Genomic DNA, 11,539 nt, shown 5'->3' on the forward strand with positions numbered 1-11,539 from the left:
GCCTTTGAGAGACTGGACCGGTTGGGCGTGGTCTTGAGTACCAAAGAGGTGCAGGCCTGCTTGCTCATGGGCTCTCTCTCTCTCTGCTCTCACACCTGAATGCTGGATTCTGTTCCTGTTTCCCCACTCATGCAGAGGCCTGTGATCTGTGAGTTCCCCTGAATAAAAAAAAATCCCTTTATTATACTCAATTTTGAGCTAGTGTGGGATTACTTTGTGTTTGCCTTCACTGAGGGGTGTGGATGAGATTCGAAGAGGGACATGACGGAAGGAGGAGAAATTCATACTATCCATGGAGGCACAAATACACTTGTCTAGCTCTCACAACCCTGAGAGACTCGCTTTACCCCAAACCTTAACTTTCCTACCAGCCTCCGGGACTCTGTCTCCTACCCCCTTTATCTTTTGTTCAAAACCTTTTCTTCTCATCAAAAGAAAAAAGAGAAAGTCTTGTCACACAATGGTCACATAAACTCAGCTCTAATCCTGGTGTCTTGACCCGGAGATGCAAACGTCACTTAATGTGACAAGCAAACCCTAACTGTAGAGAGAAAACACTGTTAGACCGGGAAAGAGATAATTCACACAGAACATGCTGAGCAAATAGCAGACCTTTGTGAGTCGCATTAGCATAATTACTGAACATCAGTAATTGCTCAAATTATGTTCACCAGGCTCATTTATAACTCGAAGTGAGAGGCTTCTACCATAGATTCTCCCAGCAGGAAGCTGAAGGTGGCCCACCAGCTGGTGCCAGACACTCCACAAGGCATTAGCCATCTCCCAAAGGCACCTGGAGCACAGACTCTAGATGGACTGTCGTCATGACACCGGTGCCAAACTCACAGGAGTTTCTCCGGCTCTGTCCCGTTGTGTTTTCCCCTAGCACGCCTCTCCCTCTTGCAGCAGTTCATTGGCTATTGCCTGGGTCAACAAGACACTCTTACACAGTAGAATATAGAAGGAAGCATTTGGATCAGGGCACACAGAGAATGCAGTGGAAGCTTGACCACCTATCCAGATTAGATCTCTGTAAAGACAAATTCTACCAGGGAGCTGCCACATGCTGCCAAACTCAGGCCAGAATACCAGATTTCCCATCCCAGCAAGGAGCAATGCGTTTAACATGTTCGTTCAACCATCAGTACTGCCTTGCTGAGCATCATAAGGAAGACTGCTCTTATGTGTCGGGGCAGAGTATGTATGTAGTCATGTATACATGTGTATGTGCATGTGCAGATCAACTTTAAATGCCATTACGTAAGTGTCATCCCCCGTGACTTCCTGAGACAGTGTCTCTCATTGACCTGGGGCTCTCTGGTTAGGCTAGGCTGACTGGTCAACAAGCCTCAGGGATTAGCTGTCTCTGTATGCCCAGTGCTACTATTACAAGCATGTGCCACCTCACTTGGTTTTTTTTACGTGGGTTTTAGAGATTAAATTCAGGTCTTGTGCAGTATGTATTTTACCAAGGGAATTGTCTCCCTGTAGACAGAAGTTTCTGCCCCGCCTGGTCCTTTTCTCAGGGAGACATTCTCATCTTGTTTCCTCTGCATCTGTCTGGTGACTGCATCTCTTCATTTCCTCTTCCCAGAATTCTCTTAGTCTGGTTGCCCCACCTATACTTCCTTCCTGGCTACTGGCCAATCAGCATTTTATTATATCAATACGAGTGACAAATCTTTATAGTAGACAAAAGCTTTATGCTATAGCATCTCCCGAGCCCAAGAAGCCTTCTGAAATCCTCACACCACCTGAATCTACATAAAAGATTAAAAGGATGCTGTAAAAAAAAATAACCTCTGAGCCCCTTAACGTAGACAGAAAGAATCCACCCCTTTTAATCCTGTCAGTCCCGTGCACAGGGATGCAAAGGACACAACACAAAATGCACAGGGAAAGAAAGTCCAGAAGAGGACCTTGGGCCTAGCAAAGTAGCCGTGGATCTGGGGTCATCCAGGCAAGGCCATGAGCCTTAGCATCTGGTGACTAAGAATCTCAAAACGGCAGGGTGAGTCAGGTGCCACTGTCCCCTCAGGCGGGAACTGATAACTGTCCTCATTACAAGCTTTCTTTCCCTGACTTCCACCTCCCACCAGCACTTCCACTACATCAGCACCTTTTTCTGCTAGCTTGGTTTACTGTTATATTCCTAGAGACTAACACACGTGAATTAATGAGCCAATAACTAAATACGTGTGTCTTTGCAAAGAAGCCCATGTGCCTATCTACTTTTGCCCCTTGCACTAACACCCCAGCCCTGCTCATTGTCCCCCATCACTTGGCCAGTACATAAGTACCACCTTGCATTTGTGTCTCAATCTCAGCCCCTCTGAGCCATACTTCCTTCTAGAGGCCGAGGATTTACTGACGCCTAGGTCACTTGACACCCGATTTTCATGAGCTGGCTGGTTCTCTGAGCTGTACAGAATTATGCTAGAAGTCTGTTATTAAATACAGGCCTGTGTCAAGCTCCACCTCCATCTTCATCCTGGTCCTGCACGCACTCAGCAGTCTTCTCTGGGCTCCCCAAAGCCTGCCGCTTCCGAAAGGCCGATTTTACCCTCTCACTTCCAAGGGGCCTTTGATGACAATCCCTGACCAATGTGTCCCTCTCCATGTTGATACTGTCTCTGCCCTACACATTTGGCATTTAGCGTTTTCCACTCAGTATCACAGAATGACCTTTTGTGGATATGATAAAAAAAAAAAAAAACCAGCTGCCTCACAGTGCATTACAGAGCACAAGGTGGTTTGTTCGTCAATTATTGTGATTCTCATCTCCATCTTCAAGGTGAAACTGAGTGCCAGGGTAAATGCCGAAACCCTGAAGCTGAAAAGGGCGGAGCTGAGACACCAGGTTCTAGAGAAGCATCCGTTGTTCTGTCTACCTGGTGTGAGCCTTCCTTCCCCCAGTCAGCCTTGTTGACAGCCCACTTCCATGTCTAGTCAAGTGACCAGCAGCTACGATGTAGTTATTTTCTATCATGTTGCTGTAATGTTTTCCATGTTTTATAAATGGATTACATGGATTATTGCTTAACTCTTACAACCCTACAAAGTCCATCAGTTATGCTTTCTCCAGAAGGGACTTATAAAGCTCAGAGATGTTAATAACTTCCACCAAAGCCACACAGCCATCAGTACAAGAACTAGAATTAAAAAGAATAAATAAAAGAAATCCAGTAGCTGAGCCAGTTGGCCATGTAGTGACTCCGCCCCCTTCTCTAATAGGCCCCATGGGGAAGTTTGTAGGTTGGTTGGTGACCCCATGGAGCCAGGAGAAGGGCCTTGGTGAGATCAAACACCTACAGTATCCAATAAAATATCTGTCCTGCTGTGACAGCTGCCAGTTGATAAGGTTTGACATTTTCAAATCAATTTCTATCGACTTCTCTCGCTCTCAAAAAAAAAAAAAAAAAAAAGACACAGGTTTGATGGATAAAGCCAGAACCCAGTGTGCTTGGGAGCCGAGTGGAAAGTAGGCCACAAGCTAGCTCTGCAGAGGCCAGCAAGAAAATCAGCTCCAGTGGCGGCAGCTGCTGCTGAGAACCCTGGCATGGCTGAGGCCCGCTTTCAGGGGTCGGCACAGGGTCAGGAAGATAACACAGGCTGCATCCTGGCACCGCTGAAGCTTTCTCCTTGGCAGAAGCAGAAACAGGGGTCTGTACTTGGGCACAGTCTGGAAGTCATGAATATTTATGTGGTCAACACATAAAAAGTCTCATTTTAACAAACACCATTCTGATGGCTTTAACGAGTTAATCTAAGTGATTTCCACATCCTGGAGGACGCCTGCAGGAGACAAGCAGATCGTTTCTGTAGTCTCCGAAGTAAGAAAAACGTGAAGCAGTTGTGGGCTGAAACCCATGCTTATTTGGTAAACATCTTACCTCATGTTTCAGCCTTGAACCTGTGTGTTGCCCCTAACAAACAATGTCTGCTGCTCTCTCTCCAGTGCTGACTCCTCCCCGGCTCTCTGTGAAGTACTACGCCCTGGGGGTCCTGTAAGGGTCTGGTGGGGTGTACCTTGATAGGCAGAGCTCAGCTGTGAGGACCTGGAATGCCCTGTTAAGCCCAGGCTGGTGAGTTCGGAGAGCTCGCCACCCAGTGGCAGGCCATTTTGAGTAGGTCCAAGGTCCTGACGTCCACAGCCTCATGTCCCCATGTCCCAAGCTTGCTGACCACTGATGAGTGCTGTTCCAATGGCCACCTTCCTCGACTTAGGCTTTTTGACACAGATTTCCTTGTAAGCAACTGAATGAGAGTTTCCACTCTGTGGCAAAGGAAACTGAAGTTCTGATTGTTTCAGGAGTTATATCATGGGCATATGGTTAGGAAGCTCCAACGTTTATGGACATGAATATGGATCTTTGCATTCTATACCATCCTAAACCACAGAGCAGGCCCCAAGCAGGTTTAAGCTTAAATCTGTTCTGCAGTTTCCTATCCCCAAAGCTATTCTATCTGGAGGATATTGCTGACTCCAATTCTCCCTTCCATTTAGAATGTACCTTGCATTCCTTACTTTGCTTGTTGCAGTGACCAAATACCTCACATAAAGCAATGTAAGGGAAGAAGGAAGCCCCAGCAGCAGGAACACAAAGCAGCTAGTCATGATGCATTGGCTCTCTGGAAACAGAAAAGGGACAGCAAGTGGGCTGAGATTACCAAACCTCAAGCCTGATGACCAGTGACTCACTACCTCCCTCCCTTGTCAGGGAGGCCCTAGAGGTCTCCAAAATAAAAATCTACTGCCATTGATCTTGGTTATCTACCATAACTACATAGTAAGACCCTATTGCTTAAGACACTGCCCACTTTAGCTGCAGGACGTAGAGAAATCGAGCCCAAACTGACCAGGAAACTCCCTCCCTGCTGACTAGCTTTCATAGTGCTAGAAGGTTCTATGAAGGCTACAGGAGAGAAAAGATATCAATAGTCTCAGATGGGGTCTCTCATTCCCCCGCTGTCTGGTCTATATGCCACCAGGTCAGGAGGGCAAAAGGACCAGAAGTGGCAAGCAAGGTTAGGTCCAACTTGTGAGTACAGAGGAAACAGCTTTCTTGGAGACTGCTTCAGTGTTACAGCTCAGCTTTATCCCAGAGTGAGGGGAGGTGTCTAGTAGGGTGGGACATTTGCGTTTGGCAGCACAGTCCTACCATTCAGCTGGGAGCCCCAAACCTAATTATCATGTGGGCAGCAGAGGGGGAGCATCTGCAGGAATCTATGTCAAAGATCATAAATAGGCATCCAGACTTAGGGACAGTTGCCCTCTGAACCTAGGGACACTGTCCAAGTAGGGAGGGAGTCCTGCTGGAAAGGGGTCCAGACATGGCAGCCTGCAACCTGAAGTGCAGCGTACTCCAACAGTCTTACCCAACACCAGACCTTGCATGGTGCAGTACTAATATGCCAGACAATACCTTCATATTGGTGCAATAGTGGCATGACCATGACAGAGTAGCTACATTTTCTGATTGGGCTTGAGGCCTGAACCACTCAATGGGATTCACATCTGGTACTGCAAACCTGGGCAAAATGCCAAGGTTGAGGGAGTCATAGGCCCTAGGGTAGAGCCTGCTATTCTAATTTCGCTAAATAGTCGTGATCCCATAGTGCCTTCTACATATTTATGCTAGTACCCATATGCCCAGGCTGCTCTCATTCTCGGCCACAGAAGCATCTTTTTACAGTGGACAGCAGTCAGTGTAAAGATGGATGCCCGGCCAGGGTGTGAGACGAAGAGACTGAGCGGCCAGTGCTACGGAGGACAGCTGTATCAACCCGTGCTCAACCAAGGCTCCAGGAACATCGAGGAAAAGCAGGCAGGATGGAGAACGGGGAGGAGGGTTGTGAATTGCTCTTCTAGAGATGACATGGTTGTCACACTCAAGGACTCATGGCAGCTGTGGTTACCTGCGGAAACCCTGCATAAGAGCCCGGAGCCAGAAATCCAGCATAGATGGTGCAGATGCTCTCAGGCCCCATCTTTACTGAGGAGCTTTGGTAGGCAATAGTCTCTTGGGAAGAATGAATCATTCTCTTTTAAGAGTGTGGTCATTCATTTCTTGTGTTCCCCTTGCCCCCACATGGCCCCATACCTAGGTGCACAGGGTAGCACTCACCAGACTTAGTGGGTGGTTTTATAAAGAAACAAAAGGAAATAAGAAGCTTGGAAGAGCATATATTGGTGAGCATGAGCAGAGTTAGAGGGAGGAAATGGAGGTAGATGTGATCCTCTTTCAGCGTATAAATGTGTGCATCTAATTTGACTCAAGCTAGAGTTATCTGGGAAAAAGAAGCCTCAATTGAGAAACTGCTTCCATCGGATTATTTGTAGGGAAACTCACAGGGCATTTTCTTCATAAATGATTTAAGAGAGGGCCCATCCCACTATGGGCAGTGCCACCCCTGAGAAGGTGGTCCTGGGAGGTGTAAGAAAGCAGGGCGAGCAAGCCATGAGAATAAGCCAGCACTCTTCCGTAGCTCTGCTTCAGTTCCTGCCTCTGGGCTCCTACCCTGACGTCCTTCAGAGATGGACCATGACATGGAAGTGTAAGCCAAATAAACCCTTTCTGTTAGGCCTCCTGAAGCCCAGTGTAACTTCCTAAGCCTGACTTATGTTTGGAGAGGAGTGACTCAGCACAGCCTGACTTAGGCCCGCCTCTGCCCAGCCACTGCTGATGTGGCAGGATACTATTGGCTCTTATTCCTTACTCCACCTACCCCATCCCAAGGCTCCCGCCCACTACCTCAGCCCTATATAAGTTCCTGCCCTGATGCAATAAAGTGAGATCCTGCTTTGACAGACTCCCAGCTCAGTGTGTGTTTCTCCCAGGTTGTCAGGCGGGAGGTCTGGGTCATCGACACTCACCATCCCACTCTGCCCCAGGGAGAGATCGGCTGGACCAGCTCTGCCTCAGCCCTATCTGCTGGAGAACCTGGCACTTTCCTCCCCAGATTGTTTTTGGTCACGGTGTTTTACCATAGTGCTAGAAAACAAACCAGGACTACAGGCAACAGAGCCATGGCAACTACTAGAGTGGGGGCTTGGTATTAGATGAAGGGACTTGTGGAGACAAGATGGGAGCTGAGACACCAGCTAAGAGGCTACTATCCCTGCCCCGTGGGGGGAGGGGGTTGAAATAACAAAATGGAGCACATTAGCAAAGACTGGGCATCTGACCGATGACTGCGGGAGCAGCCATAGCAAAAGTCTCCAGTTTATTCCAGTTTAAACTCACCCTCTTTGCCCCTCGGTTTCTGAGTTATTCTGGCCCCTCCATTGCTGGGGAGGTTGTAGGACTCTTCCTGCCACACATCCCATCGTTCCAGCAGAGCAGTAGCAAAAGCCATCCATCCATCTGCTGACTCCACAGAAATCCGCGAGCACCAGATCCAGGGACAAGAGGGAGGGGACGATCCTGATTACAATATTTTATCCTCAAGCGTGCGCCACCATCCATCAAATTTGCTAACATGGCAAAAATTCTGGAGCTGAGTTGTAAGGAAAGGAAGGAGAGTCTTGTCCCCAAAATGACCTAATGTAACTCCCCCTGAAGTCTGTGGCCTGGGGGCGGTGAAAGCCGGATAGCAGGCTGACAGTGGAGGGAGAGCCAGATAGGGGCCTGGGTGACTAGGGTCCAGTGAGGGATGGCGGGGAGGGGGCTGCAAAGACAGCCAGCCCACTGCAGATTCCACATACATTCATTTTAATAATCGCTCAAAGACATAGCACATATTTTAAATAGGAAAAGTCAAGATTAATTACACACAGGCTCATAATTCCAGAGCACTGTCCTCCTCTCTCCAAGGAGAGGGACGGTTCCCTCAACCCTAGGATCTCTTTCCCCTCCTCTCCAGTCTTTTTGATCTCTGTGAACCCGGACCATGCTGTCTCGTGTGCCCTTTCTTTGGTACCTCCATCAGCGCCGTAACAGCATTAGACTCAGAGACGCATGCTAAGAGCCAGCAGAGTCAGGAGTGGCCAGTGGCCTCCCCCAGAGCTGTCCTCAACCTGTGTAGCCATGGGAAGTGAGCTTCCTGTAACAGATGTACCATACACCTAGATACCATGCATGTTACACACACACATACATACAACACATACAGTCACCACACTTACCCAATACACATCTATACATTATATATACCACATTCACATGTCACATATCATGTGCCACATCTTCACATACACATAGAGCTATCACATGTACATCTGTGTTCACTGCTTGTATACCCATCTTATACATATATGTATACATATATGTCTATAAACCTAACATACATAACATTTGTGTGTGCATATAATGTATATTCAAAACATGTTTATGCAGCATACATACCTTGTAGGTACACTGCACACACAGGTTACATATCATGAGCCCCACATGCTTCCACACACACAATTCACTATGACTATCATTCCTCTGTGTGGCCAGTTCTGGTCCAGAACAATCGAAGACAGTCTCTAGAAACTCAGCTTTTTGGTCTTTTTAAAACCAAATCTAAAACATTTCTGTAATTGTGGGTGTGTCTCAGCTGTCTGAGAAAGCATTGGCAAGAGTCTGATCTGTTCCGACCTCCTAAAGGTAGCAGGCAAGGCAGTGGAGAAGAAAGACCGCTCTAGGGCTCAGCCCTGAACCCATCAGTTACAAGAATTCTAACTCTCTTCTCTCGATGGCTGGGCCACCTTGGTTAAGGGCCCTCCATGAAGCCCATGGTGATGGCAATTGCCACAGAGCCACATGCCTGAACACAGGCGAGCAGAGATCTAGAGTCCAGGTGACACAGTAACACATGGACAAAGTCCAGTATCTGGGTTCAGAGGCAAGATCCAGGGTCCTGGTCTCAGGGCTCAAGTAGTGCATGCAAAACCAAAGAGAGGAGAGGGAGAGCAGATGCAAAGTGGGGCTCACTTTCCTGCACCAGTGAGGAGATGGGGTAGAGAAATATGGGGTGACTTCAAAGCTCAGGGTGGAGCAGCCATGAAAGGCAGAAGCACCTCCAATTCTATGGCTTCACGGGATGTTTATTGAGATACTCCTGTTCTTATGCAGTTTGTAGATCTATCATCGTATGGGCGGTCAGAACTCAAGCACACTCGGAGAGATGTGCCATTGGGTGACATACTGTGATGTGGACTCATAGAATGTGCCTGGAAGAATTAAGGCAATCGGTTCATCTTCTGTATCATTTATGTGTGGAGCACTATGGTGAATATAACAGCAACAGACAAAATCCAGCTCAGGAGAAATGAAGCTTCAGCCAAATGGCAATCACAAGATATAGGGCGCTGTTGCTAGGGTAAGACACCATACTGTCTGTGATGATTGGTTTTAAATGTCAGCTCGCCACAGCCTACAATCAGCTGAGTGGGGAACCTCAATTGAGGAATTGTCTACATCAGGTTGTCCTACAGGTAGGTGAATCTATTGGAGATTATCTTGGGTTTCTTAATGGATGTAGGAACACCCACCCCAATGTAAGCAGCACTTCCTGGTAGCAAAACAGATTTTTTACAAAAGAATACAGAAGAAGGAAGAGAATTCACACACACACACACACACACACACACACACACACACACACACCCTGCTTGTCCTTCCTCCTCTTTGCTGAATTAATTTACCCTGTTGCGCTGGAAGGTGGTGGCACATGCCTTTAATCCCAGCACTCAGGAGGCAGAGGCAGATGGATCTCTCTGAGTTCAAAGCCATCCTGGTCTACAGAGCAAATTCTAGGACAGGCTCCAAAGCAACAGAGAGACCCTGTCTCAGGGCGGTGGGGAGACAAAAAACTTACCCTGTTGCTGTTTCAGTTTGAACCAGCATTTCAAGGCTTCCCATGTATGAACCTGTGACTCTCAGGGAAACCTCCAGGTCTTCACTGCATGATTGGGTCTGCTGAGGCCCCAGGCTCATGGGCTGAACAACTACTGCTGGCTAGGACTCTCAGAGCGAGGCACCTTTGTTGGACTGGTTCCACCATGATTCACAGGCCAACTTAATAAATCCTTTTTAAATGCCCTGTTTGCATTCTGTAAGTGTTTTTTCTTCTAGGGAGCCCTGACTAATACCATCCTACAGCAAACCTGAAGACAATGAAAGACAGCACGATACAGCAAGTATGTAACTAGCAGCACCGTTGTCACCACTAACCGGGCACTCTTCACCCACCATACTTCACATGGCCAGCAGTGTGATAGACCTGTTCACACCAGAGGCACCACAAACCTGAGTCATGTGCTGTTTATCATGCTGCACCATCAAGAATATCACGAGGTGATGGGAATCATCAGCCTGTTATCATGTGGCAGGACCACCCTTGTCAATGTGGACCACTGTTGAGCCAAACATAGTACCCAAAATCAGACTTGAAAACTGTGGAAGTGCTCGGTCCTGCCACGTGACCTCTCTGACGAGAGCCACTAGTGACCTCTAAGCCCAAAGTCTTCTGACTTTAATTTTCGGAGGCACCACATGCGAACCCCCAAATCATGCTCTAATGCACACCCTCCTTCACACTCGCTCTTTTTTTCCCACCAGCATGCCAATCTTGTTCCTAATTTAGCCCTTAGACTAAGCCAGGTTGTCAGTTTGCTATTCCCTAATCCCTTCTCACCATGGCAATTGAAACTGATGATTGCAATATTTCTGAGTTCCTCGTTCTGAGGCCTATTGTGCGGAGTATAATCACCGCCCGCCACAGACAGCTTGTGGAGCTGGCAGAGCCAACATCAAACAAACAGCACCCCCTGCCTCCTCCTGGGCCCAGACTGTTTCAGCAGAATCCATGGGGCTCTGATAATGGCAGCCAGTGCCTGCCCGCATGGTTAAGTGGGAAAGGCCAAGCCTGAAAGGTTATGCAAATAGGGCTGAGGATGGCCACCTACAGTGGACTGGCCAGGGCAACAAGCTGGGGCATCTTCCTGCCTGAGCCAAACAATGGGAAGAAGTGAGTGGGAAGATAAGGGGGAACGGGAGTCCTACAGACAGTAGTGGGGCGGGAGACCAGAGCATCACATTGGGCCAGAGCTTCTGGAATCCGCTCAAGAAGCTAAGTGTGGCAGGAGATGAAGCTGTAAGGGACACTGGGGCCAGCCCTCAGAGAACCTTGCCAGCCAAGCAAAAAAGCCTGAGTTGATGCCAGAGCTGATAGAAAATCACCAAGGGACACTTTACAGGGAAGGGGGCAACTGCAATAGTCCAGGAGGAGCTGAGGAAAGCATCTAAACAGGTCACCCATGAGCAATTTGTGAGCCCACCCAATGGCACAGAGAATTGGGATATTTGATGGCAGGTCCCAGGCCCCACCTCTATACGTTTTTAATAAGCTGCCTCTGGTCCGGTCTTTGAGTTTAAGAGCCTCCGAAAAAACAAAGCAATCCATATAAAAAGGTTAGCCAGCATGCCGTGTGGCTCATAAAGCTGGGCTTTATGCTAGTATGCTTTGGTCTATTCTTAAGGGAACCATTGAGAGAGAGAGAGAGAGAGAGAGAGAGAGAGAGAGAGAGAGAGAGAGAGAGAGAGAGAGA

This window comes from Microtus ochrogaster, linkage group LG8 (genome assembly GCF_000317375.1).
Source record: "Microtus ochrogaster isolate Prairie Vole_2 linkage group LG8, MicOch1.0, whole genome shotgun sequence".
NCBI classification, from domain to species: domain Eukaryota; kingdom Metazoa; phylum Chordata; class Mammalia; order Rodentia; family Cricetidae; genus Microtus; species Microtus ochrogaster.